Raw genomic sequence first — 12,235 nt, 5'->3', positions numbered from 1 at the left:
GAATTCAACTTACGACACAGATACGGAAAAATGCAATAATTTTATTTAAATAAAAAAAAGTTACATTAAAAAAAATTACATAATTAAAAAAAAACTAACGCCGTGCAGTCCTCCGCACACACAACTCTTCAATTAAATCCTTTTGGAGTCGAATATGAGCTTCCACTTGGCGCATGTCGGCATGTGCTTGGAAGCGGCCGACTTCATCGTGAGGTACCCCACTTCGTACGTTGGGGGCGGCCACGTCGTGGCTTGGACCGGCTTCATTATCGTCGTTGGCCCAACTAGTCATTTGTACACCTTCATCTTCGACAATCATGTTGTGCATGATAATACAAGCGTACATTATATCAGCAATGCAGTCGACATGCCACAAACGCGTTGAACTCTAATTGCCGCCCATCGAGACTGGAGCACACCAAATGCGCGCTCCACGTCCTTGCGCGCCGACTCCTTCCGTTCTGCAAACCAAATCCGGGCTCGGGTCTCCCGATTTTCGGGCTTGTACACCAACGCCCTCCGAATGCAGACCAGTGGCCAAACTGACGAGGACTGCAGGAGGATAGCGAAGAAAGCCTTCCCTGTGCCCGGGCTTTACAAGGAGTTCACCTACTGGAACTGCTATGAGGTGCTGATGGACTCCGAGAAGTTTCGGGCAGGTGTCGATGCTGGCTGGCCGAAGAAGCAGCGCCTGAACTATACCGGTGATTACAGCGGCGGCAGCCGCGGCGGTTCCCACGACCTCCCCAAGGATGTACAGGAGTTCTCGCCCCCTCCCGCGTTTGCTCGCCGCACTCTCCCGGTTGGTCAAAGGCGGGCGCAACGGGCTCGTCAGGCCTCCCAGGAGGTCCAGTCGGCATCCCCCTTTGGCGGGTCGACAGCCGAGCTCCTCTTCTTCGCGCGTCAACAAACGCGAGCTCAGATGTACAAGATCTTAGCTGAATGAAGGTCGGCAACTGACCCCGAGGAGAAGAGTTTTCTTCACGCAATGCTCGTGAGTATGCGGGCCGATTTGGATCCCGCCGCCGCACAGGTGGGGGGCTCAGACGCGGGCTCAGATGCCGCAGATTTGGGGATCCCGGATAGCGGCGGCGACGGCGACGAAGGCGAGGAGTGAGGCGGAGGCGGGCGGCTCGTGTGTGGCGGAGGAGATTTTTTTTAGATTAATGTAATTTTTTTAATTAATGTACTTTTTTTTAATTAATGTACTTTTTTTAATTAATGTACTTTTTAAATTTTCAATATTATTATTGAGTTTTCTCGTATCTGTGTCGTAAATTTAATTTCGTATTTTGTGTGATGGTTAATTATTTGTTGTTATAATTTTGTTTCTGTATTGCAGATTTGGCAGAGATTGCAACGTTTTTGGGTATTACCACTACTATTGACCCTGAAGCCATCCAAGTGAATTCGAATTACGTTATGTTCATTTTCTGAGTCTTCGCTAGATATGCTTTATCACGTTCCTACTTCTTCAAGTCCCCATAACCATAAGCCTCATCCATTGTACACTGTTTAACCACAACGTTAAGCCCCATCCATTGTACACTGTTTAACCACAACGTTACAACTACATTGATTGTTTAGTTTATGCTTATTTTATTTCTGCATTTGTGCATTAGGGTGAATTGAAAAGGGAAAATGTATTGATGAAGCATTCCCTTAGCTACTTACAAACCAACTATTTATGCTCAAAATTTAAATCCTCCAGTCTCGTGTTCTATTTGTTATAAATATGTGAAATTACAAGAAACAAGTGTTTATTCTTTCGTTTTTGTGTGCTCTTCAACTGACATTGAAATAATTCTACTGGCATGGGTTGCCTGGCCATGAAGTTTTCAACTTTCAATTGCTTCTAAAAATGTTTAGGATAGACGCATGCTAGTTATACATATTTCTTGATAGTGATAACTTTTATTGCAGGGTCGAGGAAGTTATGAAGATCGTACCGAAATGTTGCGTCTTATTGTGGATCTTGTGGAGGCAAGCATCTATGCTGATAATCCCGAGTGGAGGTGTTTATGTCTAGATTCCGTGTTGTCATTATGAGTATATCCTTTTTTTTAAATGATGATCAGATGGTATATTTATCCAGCTAATGTTTAGTGTCGTCATTTTGTTCAGTGTAGATGAGCAAGTAGCTAAATATATTCAGCTTATCGATGCTATAGCTGAGAAACAAGCTCAAATTTTCTCTGAAGAATGCAAGTTGTTTCCAGCAGATGTGCAGATCCAATCAATATATCCACTGTAAGAAGTAATTATTTTCTAGATTAGTGTCATTACCCTTCGTTGAACCTCTTTTCAGATTCCCTTTGTTGCCCATAAGAAGTAATACTGGTTTGAATTCCATTTAGCATTTTCAGGTATGTTTCAGATGAACTAAAGATCATCTGAAACAGTTGCCGGTGAGCCATCTTCAGTAATGAGAATAATTTCAGAGTGTGAAACTGCACTGGCGTTCCTGAATAGAGATCTTGGAATCCTGTCTGCATCCATTGCTCGTGAGAAGGGCTAAGATGCATCTTCGTAAATTTTGATAGGAGTTGTTAGTCAATGCTTTAATGTGTATCTCATTCTTTAGTTCAGCGTGTTGTGGTACTGTCTCTCTGTCATTTTATTGTATTGTGTTGGGAAAGTTCATCAATTAGTCCCTTGTAACATACTGAATCATGATATCTACATTGACTAGAGCTATGACTTAAATTGAAAATTTATGGATAAGCTGCATTATTTAATAGTATCTCATAGTACTCCATAAAGCTTCCCTCTTCATTGTAAATCAAGAGCATAGATTATTTTACATTGGTGTAATAATATTATCACACCAAATACACTATTCCACCACTAAAGACTTACAAATTGAATAATCTTGGTAGTTTAGAGTTTTTGAGACATTATAACCATTTTCTACCAATTAGAATACACCCTTAAGGAGTTACAAGTTGAGTAGTATTGGTTTTAAGACATTATAACCATTTCTACGAATGCGAATTCACCCTTCAAGAGTAACATATTGAATAATATTGGAGTTGAGCCATGTGGCCCATTGAAAGGAGTGGACCACGTGCCTCTTAAAGCGAAGAGCACCGCGCCAGCCTCAGTCTGGCTTCATAGAGCAGCGTTAAACTTCCCGCTCTCTGCAGTGGAAGGATTATGGGCAGATGCTATTCAGTCCAGTAAAGTTGAGTTGGTTGGCCCAATTTAACTTTAACTTTTTTTCCAAAATATATTAATAACTACTTTCCTAATTTGATGTCCTTTCAATTTTTTCTGAATAAATAAACACTAACTTTTAACAATGTATGCCCTAATCCACTCCACAATCTTAGAATATCAAAGTCCCCAAATGTGAAATTTCTTCAAATTGTTGGAATCGTGCTTGGTCAAATGATTTTTGACTAATAATAAATGTTACAAGACATTTAATTTTGTGAAATTAAATGCAATAACCTCGATATACGTTCCGAGTAGATTACCATAGTATATTCATTTTCTCAAATCTGATTTCCGGTGAGTGAGAAATAATATATTAAAGTTGGTCACAATAAATCTAGAAATGAACTATGTGAAAAGACTAAGGGATTAATTAACTAGGTGTTAATTATCCCACATCGGGGATAATAAACTTCGTTGATGAAGTATTTAATCAGATGAATTATCATGTGTAATAATTATCGTGGAATAAGACGGGTGACAGAGCCCACACGCGCGCACGCGCGCGCCGCAGCCGCCCGCACGCGACCCACGCACCGTGACCCGTGCCCCGGGTTCCGTGCCTTGTGCCTTGTGCCTTGGGCTGGTCTTTGGAGCTGGTCGTTGAACGTGGTTTGAGCCCCGTTTGTTCTTTTTAGACCACCCCAAACTCCACGCTATCCCCGACTGGTCCTGGTCCACGTCATGGTCCCGCTGGACCCCGACGCATGACGGAAGACAAAAGGTCCCCGCTGGACCCCAACTCACAACGGGAGTCAAAAGGTCCCCGTTGGACCCCGACGTATAACGGGAGACAAAAGGTCTCCGATGGACCCCGACGGTCCATGGTGTATCACGTCGTGTCTCTTCAGCTCCCAATGGCTAGTGCACCAGTCAGTAACCCCCGGCGGTTATAGTCAAGCCATCATGTCACACATGATGGCTGTTGACTCCATCAATGCTCCTACTGGTGGAATTAGCCTATAAATATGCAGTCACTTCATGCATTGCACATTATTAGACACGCAACACATTTGCATAGCTCTCTCCCTCTCTGCATTGTCTTCCCGCCGAAGCTCTGCCCTCGCCATCATCTAGTTCGCCGGAGCTTGTTCCGTTTGCGGTGCTGCAACGAACAAGACGAAGCCGTTTTATCTTTGGGGACGACACGCCAAACCGAGAGCACTACCGGGGCGTATCTTGTCTTGCGGAAAGAGGACTCCTCGACTCGGCTTACATCTTTACGGTTTATTATTTCGAATTCTTCTTTGTAATTTCAATTCAATTTATTTTCCATTTAATTTCTCTTTTCTTCATTGGGTTTTACTACGCCCGGTTAGTGTATCTTTGTATCGCAGTTAAACAATCATTTTTAACCAACAATCGCAAGACGAGATATACTTTTCGTTGAAGAAGGAGTTTGAACTTTAAATTGAATCTAAAACTTTCGAAAATAATACCTTAGCGTGGAGATGGATCCCGTCGTTGTGTTCCCCGTCGCCGCTTTCCCCGACTACAACACCGACGTGCCCACTGTTCCCCGTCGGGTCCCCGCCATGACCACGACTCCCGTCGAGTCCACATCACTGCACTTGATTACCCAAGCGCCTTGAGTGCTCAATAACCCATTTGGGTCGACCGGTGCATCCACGTTAGGTGGCACCGATGGTTCCACATTAAGTGGTTCCATGGGATCCTTAATAGGATCGAGTGTTGGACCTTTCGAGGTCAACACGGGTGTTGGGGCATTCGGGACCAACACGGGTGTTGGGGCCTTCGGGACCAACACGAAGAATGACGGTTCCATTTTTTGTGGTTCCGCGAGATCCTTGATTGGATCGGGTGTTGTGCCCTTCGGGGTCAACACGGGTGTTGGGGCCTTCGGACCAACATGCTAAATGACGTTTCCATTGTTAGTGGTTTCATGAGATCCTCCAATGGATCAAGTGTTGGGGCCTTCGGGATTAACACGTGTGTTGGGGCCTTAGAGGCCAACACGAGAACTAGTGGTTCCACGTTAAGTGGCTCCATAGAATCCACTAATGGATTGAGTGTTGGGACCACCGGGTCCAACACGAGAGTTGATGACTTTGGGATCAACACGACTGACTCCAATGTGGGGGAGAGACCTCGTGAATGGTCGATGACAGGGAAATCCTATGGGACGTCTCCCGTCGTCCCCATGGATAGGGTCGTTGGGTGGTCCCATTGGTCTCAAGGGACGTCTCCCGTTCGTCGGGAGACATGAGAGACATTTTGCTCCCGTCTGTGCCTTAGAAAATGTTCGAAGACATTTGGCACACATTGGTCCCAAGGGACAACTCCCGTTAGTCGGGAGACATGACAGACATTCGACTCCCATTCGTGGCATGGGAAATGTTAGGAGACATTACTCACTCGTCCGTTTCTTCAAAACGTCGGGAGACTTGGGGAGACTTTTCGCTCCCGTTAGTGCCTTAGAATATGTCGGGAGACGTATGACACACATCTGTGCCATGGGAAATGACGGGAGAAATTTTGCACCCGTTAGTCTCCCGTTCGTCGGGAGACATAGGGAGACATTTGGTTCCCGTTCGTGCCTTAGCAAATGTCGGGAGACATAAGGCACACGTCGGTCCCTTAGAAAATATCGGGAGACGTTCGACACCCGTCCGTGTCTTGAAAAAATATCGGGAGACATTTGGCACCCGTCCAGATATCGGGAGAAAGATGAAGCCACCAACCAAGAAGCTTGGTGGAGCCAACTTTATCAAACATGTCAAAGGCAACATTGCCGTCGTGGTAACTGAACAAGTCAACCACGTCGAGAACAAAGGTGGTTGGTATATCGACACGGGCTTCACTGCCCACGTGTGTGCCGATAGAAGTAAGTTCTACACTTACAAGACTGTCGAGGGGAGAAAGCTCAACATGGGGAACCAAGCCTCGTCCAAATGTGTCGACGTTGAAGATGTGGTCCTCAAGATGACGTCCGATGTGACAATCACTCTGAGAAAGTGCTGCATGTCTTGGACATACGCAAGAACATAGTTTCTGGATCAATACTTGTAAATAGGGGTTTTTAACTTGTATTTGAGTCTGATAAGTTCTATGTGTATATAGTTTGGAAAAATCATCGGAAAATATTATGAAACCGAGGTGCATTGACTATTCGTCGTGTTGAAAAGCCATTGGCTAATAATGAAAATGCAAATACTTCCTCAAATGTATAGTATTATAGATTATGATATGTGAATCCAAATGCTATAAAAGTTTAGTAAACTTGGATTTACTAAAGACAAAAGAAGTTAATACCCAAAACCATGTGAGATTTGTCTTGAGGCGAAAAATGACTAGATTACCGTTTCATTCAGTTGAACGGAACACGAAACCCCTTGAATTAATTCACACTAATGTATGTGATTTAAAATTCGTGCAAACTAGAAGTGGTATAAAATACTTTATCGCGTTCATAGATGATTGCACAAGATGTTGCTATCTTTATTATTTAAGAAATAAAGATGAAGCAATTGAAGTGTTCAAAAATTATAAGAACGAAGTCGGGAATCAACTTGGAGTGTAAATCATAATGATTCAAAGTGATAGAGGAGGCGAATAAGTAGCCCTGTTTGAGGAATTATGCAACACAAGTGGTATAATTCTTCAAACAGTTGCACCATATTCACCACAATCTAATGGTGTTGCAGAACGCAAGAATCGACCTCTCAAAGAGATGATGAATGCGTTACTGATCAGTTCGGGTGTCACGACCGCCCATACAAGGGGTACCACAAACGCGGCGATCGTGACCGACATGCATGGATTACAATTTAGAAGATCAACTTAATTAACTTAAAGAAAGGAAAACAACTTAGTTTAAAAATTTTAAGGTTATATTTTTTTTTGAAAAGACATAAGAAAAATACATTAAAAAAGGACAACGGAAAAAAAATTAGACTTAAGAAATACAACCATTAATAACTAAAGTAAAACAAACATTTAACTTAAATCTCGAAGAATATCATTTTCAAAAGACAACGTAAACACTTGTTTAAAAACTAATCACCACCATACATGTTCAAACACAAAGCATAAAGAAAAGATTAAAGTCTTGAGACATGGTTCAAGTTATAGCAGCGGAAAATACAGTTTAAGGAGAGTCAAGGACTACGCCTATGTATGACGACACAACGTATCCTACGTTCTCAAGCCAGCTCAACATCCACCGCAACATCCCGCTCAACCTGCACATAAGAAAAATAATATGCAGGGCTGAGTACTTGTTGTACTCAATGGGCTCATGCCGAAAACATTTTAATAAGTTATGTCATCCATACCAGTGATCTCGAGTTTTATGTATTAAGAAAATCACGAGAAACACAAAAATATTCAAGTCTGGCCAGACAATTTATCTCCCCACTTTTCACATCAATCCATCAATCACAATCACAGTGCGACAATAGTGTGGCCACACTATTCGCCCACGAGACCGGCCGACTTGCAAGGACGGCTCACGATCCCACCAGTGTACACAGCCCGATAGGGTTTACGGCCCTACTCGGACCCGAATTCGTTTCACAACACAGCCATATAGCCTAACGGAGTAAACTCATACGAACTAGGCATCAGGCACATAATCTCATAACAAAAACATCATGGCATGACATAACAGTTAAACCACCCTTATATCTCCACATAATATTTTTCGGAAAAGTAAAGAGGTTTGAAAAGAAAGTCCACCTCGTTCGCTTAGCAATTCACAACCCAACTTAGCAACTCTCGATCCTCGAGTTCACGAATACACAACACCCTTGTCAACGACAACACAAGTCAGCCTCACACAACAACATATCACTATGCATGTCCTATCGTTTCTCTCTCATCGTTTTCCTCAATTTCCCAAACCCGACATACATCTCAAAGGTGTAAACACACGTAACACATTTCAACTTATCACAAGTGATTTCAACATTTAAGCACATTCCTTGGACATACATGCATCATACAATACTTTTAAACTTGAAAAATAAGTGTCATTTAATCAAGGCAGAAAACTGGCAGAATTGCGCGACCGTTTTGTAAAAGTCACTTTAAATTCACCCGACCTCAAAACATGCTAAATTTTGGTCACGATACAGAGGACACATTCAAGTTCATCCATGAAAATTTTCATATCGAAATCACGTCATTTAGTCAGTCATATCACATATTGAACTCTCTGGTCGGAACATACAATTTCTGGCAGTATTGCGCAGTTCATTTGAAAAATTCACCATAAATTCATACGATGCCAAAAAAAGCTGAAAATTTAACACAATACAGAAGACACTTCAAATTTTCATATATCTCAAGAATCACATCAATCGGAGGTCATTTGGTCAGACAAAAAGAAAACGAAACATTCTTGGCGAGAACTCACGTTTCTGGCAGATTTGCGCAGTCAACTTCAAAAATTTATTAAAAATTCATTTTTCGATAAAACGGGCTGAAATTCACACGAGACACAGAAAACATCTTGAAGTTTACTCAGTAAATATTTCATAGCAAAATTCGTTCGTTTGATAGGTCAATCACAGATCATAAGTCACTGGTCGTGCACCACAGATTTTCAGGTTCATAGATCGAAAATAGGGTTTTCATCTTCCATCAAACAAACATCGATTTTTCATGCTCGAACACACATAATCATGCTTAAAAGTTTCTCACACACATATTTGCACATGAACTCACATCATTCACCAACTATTCCAATCCAACATCACATGATTTCAATCAAAAACACAATATTATCAAAGTTCTTATGCAATCACACTTTCCCACCGATAAATTTTTCGATCTATTAATCCTACACCCTCTATATGCATGTAGGATTCAAGAATAATGTTTCAATGAAGAGATGAGAAGAAAAACTTAGTTATACCTTTTCGAATCACGAAAACGAACGGTAGGAACAAGGATGGAGGCGATTCGTCGAAACTCTTGAAAAATCCACTCCAATTGATGCAAGAAACAATGAGGGAAGAAGTTTTTGGAGAGGATGGAGAGTGAAGGGGGGAGGCACGAAATTTTGAGGGAGATGGGGGCTAGGGTTTAGTTTAGGTGTTTGTATAGGATTAGGTTAAAGTTTAAAGAATTATTTAATTAATTATGGAGGGATAACATAATGGCCAAATGAAATAAAAGTCCCATAATTAAAAGAATAAAATAGGCATGTAGGATGGGGAGGAATTCGAAAATTCCATGTAGAGCATAACAAGGAATTTATTTGGTATTTACTTGGAGAGAATATATTCACAACTTAGGAAATAAAAGTGAATATTCCATAAACAAGGGAACAAAATAAATTAAATCTCCAAGTAGGAAAATAATGAGGAAGGGACGAAAATTCCATAAGGAAATGCACAAGGAAATTATTTAAATCCTCAATTAAATAGAATAGGATTTAAATTTGGTAATTTCTTTATAGGAAAAGACTCCCATAAAATAGGCAACAACTAAATAAATTTGCACAAGGAAATTAACCAAAATGGGGCGTGCGACACAAGGAAATATTCACATCCCCAATTAATTGACTTAGGTATTAATTTGGTATTTCATTGAATAAAAGGGATTCCACAAAATAAGAAACAAATATATTCTCCTCTAAAAAATAGGGACACCGAAAATTGGCTTAATTAGCCACAAGGAAATAATTCAACTCTTAATTGAATTGGGGCGAGGGAATAAAATGTGGCAAGATTTAATTGGATTTAATTTGGATGAATATCCCAAAACAATTAATTAAATCCAATAAAGAATAAATTCTCAATAATTGGAGGGGCCGACAATAGCCATTTTTTTGGCTAGAACAAGATGCATGATTTTATTTAAATTGACTCCCCACATTAAAATCTAATTAGCACTTCATTCCAATTCCCCCATGATGATTTATTCCACATAACCAAACTCAAACACGTAGCAACAATTTAAATTTCATAAATGAAATTTCCAACCGACATTTATTAAATAAAGGTCATACAAATTTTTGGGATGTTACATCCTTCCCCTCTTAACAGAAATTTCGTCCCGAAATTTTGACTGCCTCACATAAACGACTCGGGGTATTTTTCTTTCATACTTTCTTCTAACTCCCACGTGGCTTCCTTGGGACCATGGTGTTTCCACAACACTTTCACTGATGCTATCGACTTGTTTCGCAACTCTTGCACCTTCCGATCTAGGATTGCCTCGGGCCTTTCCTCGTAGTTCATGTCGGGGGTTAGGATCACCTCCTCTTGATGAATCGCATGCTTGGGGTCGAACACATACTTGCGCAAGTGCGACACATGGAACACGTTGTGCGCATTCCCAAAACTGGGAGGTAACGATAAACGGTACGCTACAGGACCTACTTTATCGATAATCTCGTACGGCCATACAAAACGCGGCTTCAGCTTGCCCTTCATTCCAAACCTCACAACTTCTTTCGTCGGGGATACTTTCAAGAACACTTTGTCACTAATGTCGAATTTAATTTCCGTTCGACGCACGTCGGCATACGACTTCTGCCTATCTTGAGCTTCCTTGATTCTTGTGCGGATTTGATGCACAATTTCGGTCATCTCCCTTATAGCGTCGGGTCCTAACATCTTCCTCTCGCCAACTTCATCCCATTAAAATGGAGATTGACACTTCCTGCCATACAAGGCTTCATACGAAGCCATATCGATCGTCGCTTGATAGCTATTGTTGTAGGTGAATTCAACCAACGGTAGAACAGTTTCCCAACTTTTCTCTCGATCTAAGACAACGGCTCGCAACATATCCTCAAGTGTCTGAATCGTCCTCTCTGACTGCTCGTCCGATTGCGGGTGATAAGCAGTGCTGAAGTTCAGTTGCGTGCCCAATTCTCGTTGCAAACTCATCCAAGACTTTGATGTGAACTTCGTATCGCGGTCTGACACAATGGTCTTTGGCACTCCATGCAATCGCACAATCTCATTCACGTAGAGATTAGCTAACTTATCCGCGCCATAAGTAACTCGAATTGGTAAAAAGTGCGCGCTCTTAGTTAGTCGATCGATGATCACCCAAATTGCGGTGTTGCCCTTCTGTGACTTTGGCAAACCCGTCACGAAATCCATAGCTAGATGCTCCCACTTCCATTCGGGAATTTTGAGTGGTTGCAACTTCCCATATGGCCGTTGGTGTAAGGCCTTCACTTGTTGACATGCTAGACATCGTTCCACATACGACGCTACGTCTCCTTTCATTCCATTCCACCAAAAACGTCGCTACAAATCTCGATACATCTTCGTGCTTCTGGGGTGTGCAGTGTAAGGCTTGTCGTGTGATTCACTCAAAATCTCATCTTTTAGCGCCTCATCGCTCGGCACACACAATCGTCCATCATACGTCAAGGCATTATCCGCCTCCTCACGGTAATGATCAAGCTTCTCGGCTCTTACCTTTGCACGTAATTATTTCAACTTCTCACCACGTCGCTGGGTTCTATGAGCTTGGTTCTCAAATTTGGCTCAATCACTAGCGTCGCCAAATCTCGCTTCTACTGTCTCGGGCGCTCTCACTATCTCCAATCTCATTCTGACAAATTCGCGAATCAACGCTTCCTCTTGCGTTAGGAAATAAGCCAATTGCGGTTGGTTCTTCCTACTCAAAGCATCGGCTACTACGTTTGCCTTGCCCGGGTGGTAGTGAATACCACAATCATAATCTTTCACAATCTCTAACCAACGTTGTTGTCGCATGTTCAGCTCCTTCTGCTCAAAGAAAATACTTGAGACTTTTGTGATCTGTATATATTTCGCATCTCACTCCATAGAGATGATGTCTCTAAATTTTCAGTGCATGCACTACTGCCGCTAACTCCAAGTCGTGAGTCGGAAAATCCAATTCATTATGTCTCAACTGTCGGGAAGCGTATGCTATCACTTTTCCATCTTGCATCAACACACATCCAAGTCCTACTTTCGATGCTTCCGTATAGACGGCGAAGTCTTTGTCGGTTGCCGGCACAGCTAGAACCGGTGCTGTCGTCAACTTCTCCTTCAATAGTTGGAAA

The sequence above is a fragment of the Salvia splendens genome, chromosome 2 (genome assembly GCF_004379255.2).
Source record: "Salvia splendens isolate huo1 chromosome 2, SspV2, whole genome shotgun sequence".
Taxonomy (NCBI): domain Eukaryota; kingdom Viridiplantae; phylum Streptophyta; class Magnoliopsida; order Lamiales; family Lamiaceae; genus Salvia; species Salvia splendens.
This window is presented reverse-complemented; position numbering follows the sequence as displayed.